This window comes from Dromaius novaehollandiae, chromosome 3 (assembly GCF_036370855.1).
Source record: "Dromaius novaehollandiae isolate bDroNov1 chromosome 3, bDroNov1.hap1, whole genome shotgun sequence".
NCBI lineage: Eukaryota > Metazoa > Chordata > Aves > Casuariiformes > Dromaiidae > Dromaius > Dromaius novaehollandiae.
This window is the reverse complement of record NC_088100.1, coordinates 104,002,132-104,017,131: the sequence shown is the minus strand read 5'-3', so window position 1 is coordinate 104,017,131 and position 15,000 is coordinate 104,002,132. Positions and strand designations below refer to the sequence as shown.

At 41.9% G+C, this 15,000-nt stretch overlaps 1 protein-coding gene across 2 annotated transcripts in view; it reads right to left on the bottom strand.

Annotated features, from left to right (window-relative positions):
• The window catches only part of PROX1 (prospero homeobox 1), a 50,087-nt gene that overhangs the window by 12,042 nt on the left and 23,045 nt on the right, over positions 1–15,000 (bottom strand). The window lies entirely within an intron of this gene.

Sequence of the window (15,000 nt, the reverse complement as noted above, 5' to 3'; positions counted from 1 at the left end):
GAATGGCTCACACCGAAGTCTGCAGGAGAAGGTACACCACTTCCCACATAAGGGTGCCCAGTTTGGGCCTGTACATCGGTTCCCATTAGCAGACAATGAAGATATTTTGGACAAATGTGTCTAGCGCTAGTGTAGCTTCAGAAAGCACTGGCAAATTTGTCAAATCATTAATGGTTCTGATTCCTTTTAAAATTTCAGCAATAGGTAATAGCAACCTCATTTTCCTAAACTACTAAAATTTGGGCGAACGTTAGAAATAATCGATGTGCTTCTTAGATTTTTAAACGTGCTTAGAGATCAGATGTAAAGTCTTTAAGTCACGCAACTTGAAAACTATTAGCCTTGGCTGGGGGGCAGAGGGAGAGGATCAGACTTTAATTTGCAGTACAAGGTCCCATGCTCAGAAGTACCAAGACCGATGCAACATTTCTAATATTGTAACAGCGTCAGACAACTGCTTGGCTGTAGCCTACAAATCTGAAGATTCTTCAGACAGGGACAGCTGGGCTAAGCTCAAAACCTTTCCTCATACTATGTCTAATCTGCGTTAAACTTCAGCTCCATTTATATGATTACACCGGCCATAGCGTACCTACAGACTTTGCCTGTGGTATTGTGCTGGAGTCTGATAGTGTGTTGTATTACTAATGTTCCAAGAGTAAACACACTTGTAGGAAACAGCTATAGTTCAAGGCTGCATTTTAAAAAAATAAATGTTTCATCAGTCTTAGCAAAGGAACAAATGGCAATAACACTCTGTATCATATTTTACAAAGCTTCAAAAGAACAATGTCCCGTTGAGTGAAATTCAGTAGCATTCTGTAAACATTAATTTAAGGAAATCAATAGGCTCTGTGAGCTAAAGCCATATTGCAAGATAAACTGGCTGGAGTGCTACTTTGTCAAACAGATTTTAGTTTTCTCGGCTAGATAAAGACGGTTTCAAAATGGCATAACGTGTTGCAACCAAGGTTCGAAAACTATGTGGCCTTCAAACAGTCTGCTTGTTCCTACTACAAAGCTGGATAAACATACTTTAAAAATGATAAGATTGAGTCAGGATTGATTTTACTTTCAAATTTTATATAAAGTAGCATTCTTGGTGAGTGTTTGTTTGGATTTTTTTGATCCTAATTATGAGCAGAAACAAACAAGTGCAGCGCAGACAGCTCAAGATGTCAGTCTGCCAGGAGAGGTTAAATTATCCAGATGCAGTGCCTTTTTTTTTTTTTTTTTTTTGCAATTGCAGGACTTTATGGATTTAAAAAATCTTTATTCATGTTGACCTGGTGGGCAACAAGTCGCCTTGCCAAACAGGAAAGCCAAAATCTCTAGTGGACTTGGGATCAGAGGTCTTCAGCTGGTGAAGGCTGCTCACGTTGCAGAGCGCAAGGTCGTGGTAATAGGAGGTAAACAGGTTGGAGGGGGTGAGAGGTGGAAGGCCAGATCACTCTTCTAGTTGGATGATCTATATAGTGGCAGCAGAGAGGGACACTGCAGGGAGCCTCTTAACCCAAAGATAAGGCGTAAACAGCATCTATTACGGGAAGTGATGGAGAACCCCTCCACAATGGAGAGCAAGTCTGATGTCGAGGGAGCAGTCTCACTATGTGTACTTCCAAGTCAAACAATCTCTAAAGTGTGCACATATCAGCCCGCACCAGCACAGGTACAGTAATAACACAGCATGAATCAGGGGAAGTACTTCTTCTCAGAAAACCTAACACAAAGCACGAACTAAATGTGTACAAACACCCCCTGCCCCCAAAAGTAAGGGAAAGAACCAGACTTCAGCGGACAACAGGAAAGAGATCCAGCATAAAAGGTGCATTTCTGAGCCACGACGCAACCTTTTTACGGATGATAGATACTCCAGAAACTCCATGTACATCACCCTGAGCCCCCTCCTCACATGAGGAAGACTTGAGCCTGTGGGGTGTCGGGGCAAGCTTGCACCTAAATGCAGAGTGCCATATCCATGGGAGAAAAGCTGTCATTCAGGAAACCTCACTGAGGGCAAACCTCTTCCAGTCTTTCCCTGCCTGTAAGACACTGCATCACGGCAGTGCTGGGGTCAAGCCAGAAGTAACGCAGCGAGGCATCAAACCCCTTCTGAGGCCAGTTTCCTGCAGGCTTGAGGGCAGGCTTGTGACACTGTGACCAGCCTCTCCTTGCAGGCATCCCTGGGCTTGCAGAGGGCTTGAGGCCCCTACGAGGACGAAAGGAGCTGTGTGAAGGAGCCAGGGACCCCCTCTTGAACAAATGATCCAGAACAGGATCCATCTATCCACTGGCCCTCTACAGTCCAGGGACTTCTATGATTTGCCACTGCAGGTACAGATCTGCTGCTGTTTCTAAGATACACCTGCCAGAGCAGCACTGCTCTACAGCCAGTTTTCTTGGGTTCTCAAGGGCAGCGTGTGCAACACCTTGCTGGTGTCCTGGTTCTTCACACGTTTTTCCAGACCATCACCTCCCTTCCCACACATACACACACTCACACTCTCACACACACACACACACACACTCACGCACACACACTCTTTTCCCGAGCACGGCGAGCTGCTGCGTGGGACCATCTTTGGGCTGCGAGTTGGTGTGGCAGCATATCAAGCAGGAGGCTTTGGCTTCTACACAGAATTTGGAGGCAGGTTTTGGAGTAAGTTGCTACACTTTTTGGCGCGATAGCCATGGCAGCATATGGCCCAATGTTCTCAGTTTAAGTCTGACACTTAACATTATTTAACAGTTTCTGTGTTAGGTGCTTTATAAGGTAAAGGAAATTAACAATTTTCAGCTAATTAGATCACTCAATTGGCTGAACATCCTGGACACCTCTTAGAAAAAAACAGGTTGGCTCAGGCAATGGAAAGGCTAATGCCTCTTCCATTATCACTTATGAGGAGAGGGAAATAGTTGGAAAGGATGCTTTTATTTTAAAAACACAAATGAGAAATACCTCAACTGTTGGACACTTCAGTAAATACACTTTTCTCCCAACCACCATCTTTCTAGAGAGCAGGGCATTAGTTTGCCCGCTATGCGTGCACCGATCCCCTTGACCGTGACAGCAGCTCTCTGGTGCCACTGCGCTCTGCCTGTTTGCTGCCCTTGAGTTTGCTCTCATAACACTTGCTGTAAGGATGAACAAATATCACTGCAGTTAAGAAACACATGTTTTGGAAGGAAAAAAAGCAGGACAAGAAATTGGGTGGCAGTTCAGTCTGGTCTGCTCTCCCACTGTGACAGGCCTCAGAGCCGCACGAAGAGGAGCCCACTTTTGGGGCAGCACTAACAACCCAGTGCTGAGCCTAGCATTTAGGAAAGTAAAGAGCATTAGCCCAAGCCGAGTTCAAAAGTGAAAAATTAGGCAAACAAGAGAGGTTTCTTATTGCATTTACTGTTACACTGGAGCTTTTTTACTCTTTGTAAGCCACCACTGAAACACAAAGCTGGAAAACACTTGCCCCTCAAATGATTTAAGAATGCTTTTTAAAAGTGTTTGTCTGAGATGAAGCTCAGATCCTTCATTCCTTGTGTAGGGTTTGGGGCACTAGTAATCTACTGCTGGCTTACTATTATCTCCTCTGCCAAGCTCACAATAAGGAGAGAGAATGGCATGGCTCTTATAAGGAAAAAAAATGACAGAGGGGTTGCTGAGAGGTCTGATAATATCAGGGAAGTGAAAGTGGTAGTGCAGTGAAAATGGATACTGCATGATACATTAGATTTAATCACTTGCATTTCAATTAAGCTTTTCCACAAATAAAGATTCTACAGTACTTTGCAGGCTCCCTACACGGCCAGCGCGCCAAGCGCGCAGCCAGCGTCGCGCGCCCCAGCTGGATGCACACAACGGCGCTTCCACAGCTCTTCCAGGCTGAAACTCCCCTCCGTCCCGTCCTACTGGGTCTGCCAGGACTCGCTTCCTACTCAGCAGTAGGAGAGAGGCATCCTGTGACACGCATGTCACTGCCTTACCAACACCCCTGGAGGGTCTCCGTCCTGGGACTGCTGTGCCCTTGGTTCAAAGGATGAGCATCACTGAGACACAGCTGCTCTCTGGTGCAAGCACCATGACCTTAACATGCCAGTTTTTAAGCAGAAAACTTGCTATGAATTCAGAGCAGAGCGGGTTAACATTAAATAAAAAGACTTTTCATTCACAATTTCTTTTGACTTTTGCACCTTGAAATTTAGTCCTCCCCTTTCCTCATCCTCAAAAATGATCAATAGCATTTTACTGGGGAGATGATTATCAAGTTTCCCTTTCTGCTTTCCTGATGAATTAGAACTGCGTGAGATGTAGAGGCTTCTAATGGAAACTCTGATTGCCCTTAACACTCTGCATTGCCAATGGCACTGCTGCAGTATGGAAAAATCACTAAGGTTCCTGAGGCTTATGATGGCTGGGGATTTAGCATGTGCTGGGGACTATAAGAAAGAATCACAGGAGGGGTTACTGTCACACCCAAGAAGCTGTTTCATTCAAAAACCGAAGGAGAAATAAAACTCATGCATGCAACAAGAGTCTAACTTTAAGTCAGTCCCATCGCGGTGAAACGCAATCTGCTCCAAGAAGCTGCCTACGATGCCAAGTGGCACATTACGTACCCTGCTGCCAAATTCTGGCAGGTACCACATAGAGGCGCCCACAAAAAACCTGCCCAGAAAAGTAAGTATGAGGATGACCACCCAATTCTGACTCTGCTGCAGGAACAGCAGAGAGGTTATTGCCTAGGCTTCTAGACAGGTTAGCCAGACAGCAATATGCCGTTACTCAGAAAGGCCAGGAGCGTAGCCTGGACTTTGAGGAGCAGGTACCCCTTTCACCAGCAGTAAGTCCTCTGCTCTCCTGGTTTATTTCTGTGCCTAAGAGAGCTGGTCAGGCAGAACCTGCTGGTTAGACCACAGATATACAAGGGAAGTCTTTTGCGCAGCTTGTAGCACATGGTGATTTTTTTTTTACGTTCAGCAGAATCTGGCCCTGTAGATGAATCGTTAACACTATAGTAGAAGTAACAATTAAAGGCTTATATATCTAAAGTACATCTTATAACATATACATAAAATCTCATGGCACTGAGTAAACATTTATAATTGGTGTCGCTTGCTCTTCTTCACTCTTCCCACCTCTCTGCATTGCAGTCACCCTTGTCATCTGTGTCTGGCCCTTAAAAAGCTCCAACTGTTAATATAGTGCCCTTTCCTTATTCAATTTGTGTGTGTTGGGGTGGGGAGGTGGGAGAGAAGAGCGAGGTGGAGGAGAGGGATGGGAAGCAGGTGGTGTTTAATCAGTCTGGCAGGGAAATAGCTAGTCACTGGGGTCCTTTTGGGGGTGGTATGAAGGTGGTAAGCATGCCCTCTGGCATCACGATACCTCCTTTCCTCTTTCCTGTCACAGAGGGTAGGGGCAGGGGAAGGAAACTGTGCACGGTTGTGCATGAGGGCACCACGAATGACGCCGGCTGCCCCATCCCAGGCTGCCTACCGATTAACTCTAATGAACCTCCTCCCAACATAACCAAGCATCTCTGGGCAGCCAGAGCCCGTTGTGGTGGCATAAGCTGATCCATCCACTCCACCCTAAACTGTGTGGCTGGTCAAACTAGGTTTCAAACATCTCGTTGTAAACCTCACTGTGGGACCTCCCTGGGACTGGTGAGCCTTGCAAGCTTGTGAGGTAAGAAGACATCTTCAGTCCTACTGGATTGAGCTTTCTCTTGTTTGACTCCTCTTTATCCCTTGCAGAAGGAAACGGTGCAATTTCAGATTGCACTGGATGAGACAAGCTCGAGGCTGGGCCTCATCTGATGGAGCCAGCCCCCTCCTCAATTGCATGAGATAAGTCATTTCAGCTTCTACCTGAACATTGATATTTGGCAGTTAAAGGGCACTTCCTCTCTTCAGTGTTGACTTCCCTTCTCTCCTCTAAAAAGTTTCTGAAGACTATTGCTTTAAATGCATTGATGTCTGTCATCACTTCCCCGAAAGTCCCAATCAATGCAGCTGTCTTTCTGCTTAGCAACAGAGTTCATGCCACCCTCATCTGCTACTCTCGACACAGGCTCTCCATTAACTAAAAGCAAGTTCAAGGCCACATCTTTGACATTTAAACTCTTTCAGTGGTCTGGGCTACTACCTGGTCACCGTTTCTTCTGATAGCACATTTCTACCAGAGCCTTGAAACCATCCCCCACTGGAGGGCAGTTCGCAAGTCCCCCAGGTGGTACACTGAAATGAGGCAGAACTAGACTGCGTAACTTCCCCTCAGCAGATAAGAACAATGAACCTTGCCCCTTCCGGGACTGCAGGGCAAATTCATCTCCAACACGCTGATTACCCTCAGCCGGCTCCTCCTGCTGTCCTTCTCTCCCTCCACCCCCAACACTTTTGCTTTTACAGGTCAGGGAGACACTGGGTTCTTTTCTGCACTAGAAAATGTGGCAATACCCTAGTACTGCTGGTGGTGGGGTCCATGTAAATATGGAAATCGATCCAGTGCTCTGCTGGGGACTCCCTTGCTGTTGGACTGAATGATATCTCTTGCCTTAATCTTCATGGATGTCTCTGCAGTAGTTCTGCCCCACCATTACGTGCTCGTGGTCTCAACAGGAGGCCTTTAGAGTTGAGACTCATCTTGCAAATTGACAGAATTTTGCCCCATAGATCTAAGTATCATTCAGAATAATGTTACTGTTGTGCTCTAAGCTAATGTGAGCAGGCCTCTCTGTAAACTTGTGCTGCCCTTGCTTTCCCTCTCCAGTGATAGCTGTTGTGAAAAAGGGCAGAACTCCAGAAAGCTGTATTAGAGAGCTGCACCAACACAGACGATGCTGCTGCTAAATCTCTTGCATGGTTTCCAACGGTTATGAAAGTTCGCTAAGTCACAATATCAGAGTCTGACTCTCGGATGTTTTAAAATGCGTTGAAGATATCAAGAAAACAGTGTTTTGTTTAAAGGTGACCTATTCAAAGTCTTAAAGGATGGGCAATCCTTTCTATATGACCTCTACTGAAGTCAGTAGAGACTGGCAAGATAGCCTTATAAAAATAAAAACAATGTCCCCTCTACCCCAAACTTATACACATTATAATTATGTGGCTATGTGGCTCCAAACTCAGGTCTTCACTCAATTTTTCTTTTTTAAATAAACAAATTAAAATTTTTTTCAATTAATATTCAACAAATATTCACACACTTGACTGTATAATAATACAACAAAAGACAGCACTAGTTCTTTCACACCAGAACCTGAGAATCTGGCCCCAAATTTAGTTCAGTGTCATGTAGAACAAGCATGTAGTGGGGTATGGAGAGAAAAATCTTACAAAGCTAGCAGCTAACCCACTAGTTTAGATCTCTCTGGTATGATATGCATGTAGAACATCTAGATAAAGTTTAGAAGATCAAAATTTTTCCCGAATTTTCACAGTAAGAATGTTTCTCATATTCTAATGTGAAAAAGGAATAAGAACACACTGCATATAAGAATTTTCAGTCAATTAGGTCTTGCTCAGAAAACACCCTCCTCATTCACGAGACAGTGCTGCTTTCCAAAAGTTCTGAATGAAAAATTTAGCTGTATCATCTAAAAGAAATGAAGAAAGTCTGAAAGAAATATGTGCATTAAATGGATGAGAGAATTCACTGGTTTGGGGTTTTCTTGTTTTTGTTTGGTTTTTTTTTTTTTTTTTTTTTTTTTGGCAAACACCAAGTTTTAAAATGTCCCTACTCATTGTAACCGGCTAGCCTAAGGAACTCTTTCTATGCAGGATGAAAGAAAAAACATTTAAGCTTCTGAGGGAAAAGACCAGGCTAACATGGGTTAAAATTCACCTTGCTTCTCACTCCTCATCCAGGATTTTTTCTGGAGAACGACAGACATCTGGAAATCAGTTTTACATAGAAAAATAGAAAACAGGGAAGAACCAGGAAGATGAATAAAGGCTCATCACAGACACAAAAGAACAGAGCAAAAAGAAGCTTGGATTTGGGTATTCTTGTCTGGCAAGGAGGCAGGCAGTAAGGCTAATGAAGCATTTGCGATATGGGACGTATGCCAGCGTAACAAAGAAGATGTGCATCAGCTCTGCAGATGTGCCAAAGCCCCCAGAGCAAAATAATGACATAATCACCATCAGTGTCACAGACCAGACTGTACACAAGGTGACATGGGAGAGAATAAATAAGAGTCTTTAGAGGCCTGTAGTACACACACGGGAAGGAATAGCCATTCCTCACAACTGCCACAAGAGAGTGGCGAGATGCTGGGTATAATGTGCGCAGCTAGCAAAAGAAATCTTGAATTGTGCAAGGCTAACACACTATAAATTGGTGCTTTTCTCAATCTCCAGTTGACGTTTCAATTCCCACCACCCCTTGTTGAATGCAAAATGAAATGGCAGTAGGAGTCGGAAGAGTTTGCCAAGTTTTGTTTTGTTTTTGTTGGGGGCTTTTTTGGAAGGGGGTTGTTTTGTTTTCGAGGAGGATGGGGCAATAAGGATGAGTACCAGTAAATAATTGTAAAAAAACCTCAAAGCAAAACACGCCACACCACCGCTGCACACACGCACAGAAACCCTGCACTGTTCAGCTGAAACAACCCCCAAAGCAAAATCAGAAACAACCAAGGACAGGTTTTGCTTTTTGGGGGGGTTATGTTTCCTGGTTTACTGCTATTTGTGAACTAAACTAGGAAAAATCCCACTAAAATATTTTTCTTCACTAAAAGACAAGATTAGTATTTTATTGATCAGTAATAAAACACCGCTCAGGGCAATTTAGTACTTAACATGTTATTTGTGGTGGGGAGTAATCTGAAAAGCTCTGAGTAGCCTTAAATCATTTAACAACAGCTCTTCCTGTGTAAAGGCAAGTGCTTGTCTCAGTACAGCTGTGTGATTTTGTGGTATATTTTTTACAGGACTTTTGTCAATTTTTAGAGGGAACATCTGTTTGATAAAGTAAAACAACACTAATAGTAATCCACAGGCCTAACCAGGAAAACTGTGGCAGAGGAGGAGATATATTCAAGGCACCAACAGGACTCACACAGAAGGAATGCTCAAGTACGTAATTGTTTGCAGGATCAGGCCCTACCAGAGGAGCTCAGAAGAACAAAGCACTTGGCTTCACCAGTGTCCCTTTTCATTGCTTCTAATGAAAGATTCATAAGAATAACTTTAATTTTTTATGATCTTTTTTTTTTGCATTACTGTATTAGCTGCATCTACTCTGTATGTAATTTCTTCTTAAATACAGAAAACCTGTTTCAAAATGCCAGGCATTACAACTTAATCAGTACAATAATTGTTCCTGATTGTTGTTGCAGTCCTTCTTAACATTAAGGAAGCGAGACGGAGCCCAGAAAATGTTTTATACAATTTTTCCTTTTCATTTCAAAGTGATGTATTTATGAAGAATATGGGTAAAGGTTGGGAGTGAATTCTTTTTTTTTTAAGATTAAAAAAAAAATTACTAAAACCTCCCTAATTTGCTAGTTAAACCGTTCAGTGGAAGAATGATTGTATTTGTCTTTTTTGGCTTCGCCCAATTAATTGGAGCAGTAACATAACGATTGTTAATAAACAGCCCTAATTTGACTATACTTCTTGCATATCTGCTAACTGCACCATATCTTTGTTTAGCATATCATCAGGGAAAACAAGGAAGCATGTATATAATTTTGTTCTGTTGTATATGAAGTTTAATAATTATGCCACAGAGGATTCTAAATTAATCACAGAAGGCACAACAATATTAATAATCTGTTTAGCAAACTCCGGCTTCTTTGCACTTTGATGTGAGTGGAGGCTGTATGAACTGTGGCAGTTTTTTAAATTGGGCAAGTGTTTGTTTCTGTTAAAGCTTATACCAATGTTTTCTTTTATGCTTTTTCTATTATGCACCTTCCTCCCTCTCAAAGAAACCAACAGACAAGCCAATGCTTATTTGGGTGTGTTCTGATGAAAGCTCACCGATCAAATTTTTCATTTATTTATTTACCAAAGTTTCATCGCAGGAATTTTTCATAATTATAGATTTTTTTTCCCCCTCCTGGATGAAAGAGAAGGAGCTCTGAGAAAGTTTTAAATTAGCTAAATAGGTCTGTGCAACCCAGATGAAATAAACACGTGAGTTTGAAAAGGTTGTTAGAACTTTTCTGGCCGTTTAATCCATAGATGGCTGAACACAATGATCCGTTCCACAGAAAGCTACAGCCACCACCAGCAGCTGTTAGAAGAGAGCTTGCTCTCTGCTCCTATTGATAACCCTTTGTGGAATGAAGAAAAAGAGCTGAGGGAAGGAGAACTGAATGTCAGACAATAGACATCGCTACACACACTGTCTCTGAACTTTCCTCATCTCTGAAGGACAATTAATTATGAAGGCCTTTGGGGTAGGTCGAAGCAAGGGAAAACCTACTGCTGGCCCAGCACTCCAGCCGCTATCTCTGTGTTTGTTAAATGGTTGTGCCTGTTGGGGAACCAGAGTAGCAGCCACCAAAATAGCCAATAGATCATTTAGGAAAAAAGAGCAAAAGATTTTTTTATGTGTGCCTGTCCTTGTATAATTCTATTCTCACTGTGAAATCATCCATACACAAAACACAAGGACAATTTTTTTTTTTTTTTTTTAAGAGGAGCCACAGGGTAGGTTACAGTCAGAAACAGCCTCTCAGTGGTGTGTTAAAAAGGATGGTCTTTTCACCAAATCATTTCACAGAGGCAAAACAGACAAACACAAAGAGTTGAGACTTTTTCTCCTACATTAAATAGAGTAACTGATAAGGTCAGACATATGATACCTAAAGACATGAATCTGTGAACTCTTGAAGTCAAAGGACTTCTCTGTGCAAAGGAACAATCTTTCAAAGGAAATAGATCATAGAACTCCACTGAATCCCCTTTAAACTTTATGAAGCAGGAGGAGAAAAAGCTCTAAGTAGGGAAGCTTGACAGAAGAGCCTTGAACTATTTTCTGAAGGAAAGATGAGACCCTCCCTAGGCTGCCACAAAACATCTTTTTTTTTCTAAAGGCTCTTCTGAACTTTGATATGTGCCAAGACACCGCTATTGAAAGCTGTATAATTATGTGCTATAGCCACTGTAGAAAATGCTTTGTTCACCACAACAAAGAACAATAAGCAAAGTAAAGTGACATTACACTGTATCTTTTTCTTTAAGAATGTTGAGAAAGGTCATGGTACGTTATAACTAATAAAGCTGTTGAGTAAGGAAGTTTAAAGTTGATCTTGCTGTGCTTAAATGTAACCCAATGACAAAAAGACAGAGGGAACTAGAATTGTAATGACATTAAAAAATAGATCATATATCAATGTGCCACCTTCATTATACAAACACCTTGAATCCAAAGGACATAAACATAAAAACCGAGTGTAGTTTTGCAACAGTATTCCACTTGCGATTCTCTCCCTAATAGCTTCAAACTACAATCCGCAGTTCAACTAACTGCAAAAACTGATTAACAAGCATTAATTGACACATGCGATGCACGAACCTTCTCCTGAAAGCCGTGGATTTTGTTACTTGATTTACAAATCAGGTTTGTTTCCTGTGTAGTTTTCAAGGAAAGCTTTCCTGTTTCACAGGAGAGTCTCTTCAAAATTTTAAAAAAACAAAAGACAGAATATGCCTGTGGGCATCAATTACATTTCTTGAAACCAAGATTTTTAAGTAAAAAAGAAATTCCACCCAGACATATATGTTTCAGTTTTTCCTTTAGCGGAATCATGACAGTAAGGCATCTTTTCACCCAGGTTTGTTATTCTCGAATGGCAAAATCCATTTCATTTTCCTTGCTGCAGACTGTAAGACACAGGCCTCCCGACTTTTTCTTTAAGAATGCTGAGAACAACACTGCAACACTACAACAATAAAGCCCTTGAATAAGCAAGCATACAGCCCAAGAAAAAAAGGCAGGGAATATAATACTAAAATGAACAACTGTCCCATCAAACTGTACCCGCATCCAGTGCCATGAGAAGAGCACGGACTGCCACAGCAGAGCATTTTGCACAGACTGAACATACTATCTTTGAGATGGAACTTAGCAAATTATTGACTTGATTTTCACTTCTGTTAAGGCCACTGAACACTGTTCTCGTTGTATAAAGCAATTTTAGGGTGGTTATAAATTCTACTTTACAGTGCCTATATATCGCAAAAACATGTTAAGTGGCCTTAGTTTAAATAAGAATCCGGTTCAAAGGCTCTAATTCTCCTTTGATGAACACTAATTGAGTTCAAGATGAATCCTGCAGATGAAACTAGGGGAGAATAGGGATTCCTAGAATAAGCACACGAGTGGCCAGAATTTTCAAAGGCAATAATTCAGGATGTCTTAATTTTTGGATGCACTGTTGGGCACACTGCATCTTCAGAGAATGGACCACCGAGGACTTACTGACAAAGTGGCTCTCATCAACAGACCTCCAGCTGAGCATCCCAAAATGGAATCAGCTTAAAAACATCATCACTTCTAAAAATTTTGGCAGCCAGCATTCCTTTAAAGTGTTTAGAGGTCGCTTACACGACCAGGTTATTATTTGGATTTTATAGGTGCTGTTATTTGAATTGTTTTACATAATCTCATCGATTTTTGTGGGACTAATTCGAAGTGCCTTAAGTTAAACATTCTGCTAAGACTTGAGTACAACTGGTCTTAATTAAGTTTTTCCATGGTGTTATGGTCTTCTCCTGCCAAAAATAGAGCAAACTTCTTAAAAACTGTTTTCTCCCCATGCTAAACAATGGCACGTGCCATAACTAAGAGGCAATCATCGCGTCAGGCCTCGCTGTAACAAAACTGCATACAGTGTATTTGTGAAAGTAACGCAGCTTGGCAGACGTTTCACTATTGTGATCAATCTCAGTAACTACCTCTGCAAAATCGGGTGGGTTCCTGTGAAACAGCAGGCAGGCTGCGCGCAGAGAAATGGCGTGTGCAGTCACTCACTTTGGTGCTTGTTTGCTTGCTACGCACGGGAGCGTGGCAAACACAAGGAGTAGGTGGGAGAGCATCGAGCAAAACCCCTAGTGCAGAGGGAGAGACCCTGAGCCTTCAGCACTAAGAATGAGCCTTTAAATGCCCACAAGAAACAGAACGCGGTGTCTTGCAGGGAATCACTAGCACGCGGAGAACGGGGACAACGAAAAAAAATGCCAGGGAACAAGAATGGTAGAGGAGTGCAAGGCAAAGCAAGGCTAAAATCCAGGTATTGTCCTCAGGCCAATTTCTTTTGCCTGTTGTAAGTAAATAATAATAAAAAAATCTTATTTATGTTTTTTAACCATATTTTTATTTTAACTCACAGCTTGGTGTCTCCCTTGCTTGATATCATCCTGCCACATTTGCAACTGTGAGCTCTGAGGATCTCTATTAGGATGGATTTTGAAAGACAGTTAAGAAACAGTTTGGGATTTTTTTTTTCTTTTTATGCATAGCAACAATACCTGACTTTAATTATTGCAGCTGGCATTCAAAAGCTTATGGCAACACCACAGATGAGACAGATATCAAGTGGCACAGCAAGCTGTCCTCTCTTTCTGACCAGCTTCGGCATTTGTGCTGGGACACTGACATTTGCGGCTTGCGCTCACCAGGATATAACCCACCTTCTCCCTCCCTGAAAGAACTGTCCCAGAATAGAGAAGCATCTTCACCTTTTGCAAAAAAATACTTTTGTCTCCCTCCCCCTTAAAAAAAAAACAGTTTCAAATTGCTTGTTCTGTGCAGCTACACTCAGCACAGGTTTCTTCAGCTGACCTTACAGCGAAAGACAGACAGGGAACCGACTACATGCACACACACACACACACGTACACACACGTGTGCACACACACACACACACACACACACAAAGTCACTTCATGCTGGAGGAGGTGTTGCATCTATCTCTGGCTCACAGCCACAAGGGTACAATGGCAAAGCTAAAAACGATAGGACATGTGGTTTGTTAAACATCTTATTTGACTTTGCTAAAAGCTGTCAGTTCCAATGCACTAGGAAAGGAACAGAGTATCACAGTTTCCTGAGCAGATCAATGGCACAGCCTGATAGGGACCGAATGCACATTTTAGCTTTATCCCATTTTCCTAATAGTCAATTCAGGAGTATTAAAGCATATCCATGAATTTTGCTCAACAAGAGATAAAGGCGGAGTGCTTAGGAAGAGCAGCGTAGGTGATTTAAGAGAAACAGCACATCAGACTAATCAGAAGATCAGCAATGCATCACTGAAGTATGAGAGGAAGGAACTTCGATGACGCTAAATATGGCAAATGCTCAGTTTGCTAAATCCCTTTGGATCCAATTTCAACATTACAGTACTCGTCATTTTTGCTTTCCAGCTTGTGGGGGTGGGGCTGGGCATTTATCGGGAAAAGTTACATTAGCTACATTAAAAACCATACCGTACAGTTTAATGATCTCAACTGATGGATCTTAGGTGCAAAAATAGGATTTAAAGCTCTGGGAAATTTCATTATACTAGATAACACAAGAAAGGCTGTGTGAAAGAATTTGAAAATCATAACCATTTATATATGTATATATTAGCACATAGTCATTAATATATATATACATCTGAAAGGCTTTTCCTTCATATGTGGGGAAAGAAGCAAGGAACTCCTTTCCTAACAGCTACCAGATCGCTTTGCTGAGGAGACTGCAGTCACTGGGACTACTAAACATCTGAGACTTACATTTTACAACCTACTTGAAAACACCTGTATGTTCCCCACAGTTCTTCAATGAAGTAATTCATTTACATTAATATTGCAACTAACATTCTGAAAAGCAGTAACAAGTGTCCAAAATCGCTAAGGATACGCGAATTTTTGAGAGCAAGTAACATTTCAACCTATCTTCAGCAAACAAAAAAAGTTTCATTAAAAAAAAAAAAACTCGAGGGAATGTAAATCCATTTTGACAGAAAAAAGTTAGTAACACTTATCTCCTTGAATATTTCCCTT